Here is a 671-nt window from a genome sequence, read left to right as displayed (position 1 = left end):
GTTAGTGTGTTATGTGTAAGCCAGGTTAAAGAGATGGGTCTTTAATCTAGATTTAAACTGACAGTGTGTCTGCCTCCCGAACAATGTTTTGTAGGTTATTCCAGAGTTTGGGCGCTAAATAGGAAAAGGAACAAATTATATCTCATGTTTAACCACTATAGAGACATCAGAGCCAGCGGCAAATTCCAGAAAAACTGGCCGAGGTGAGGCTGCTGATGCCCTGGAGCTCACATCTCCAAGAACGTCGAAGAACGTTTTCAAATAGACATTATCTTTATATATATAAAAAAACATAATTTGAATTCTATACATTCTTACCTAAAAAATTCCTAAAACTACATTCCATGACACAAAAACAGTATTATTTATAAAATTATAGTTGATTTGGGCGTCCGCCATGACACTCGCTGCATGTGAGAAATAATGCAAGTGATTTAAACCAGGGGTTTTCAACCTTTTAGGACATGTGCCCCCCCAAGTGTGTCTAATTTCACTCGCGCCCCCCCAACATCCAACAACCCCCCCCCCAAGTATTACTGTAGTCACACTGAATTACTTTATTAACATTGACATAAAAGCAAATATCCATTAAAGCTATTAAAGCAGCGAACAATTTTTCTTTTGCTCTTTTTGATTAACATTATTTACATAAGAAATGCACGGATCCGTTA

Source organism: Sinocyclocheilus anshuiensis, unplaced genomic scaffold, assembly GCF_001515605.1.
Source record: "Sinocyclocheilus anshuiensis isolate Anshui unplaced genomic scaffold, SAMN03320099.WGS_v1.1 scaffold466, whole genome shotgun sequence".
NCBI lineage: Eukaryota > Metazoa > Chordata > Actinopteri > Cypriniformes > Cyprinidae > Sinocyclocheilus > Sinocyclocheilus anshuiensis.
The sequence above is the reverse complement of the archived record's forward strand: the minus strand, read 5'-3'. Positions refer to the sequence as shown.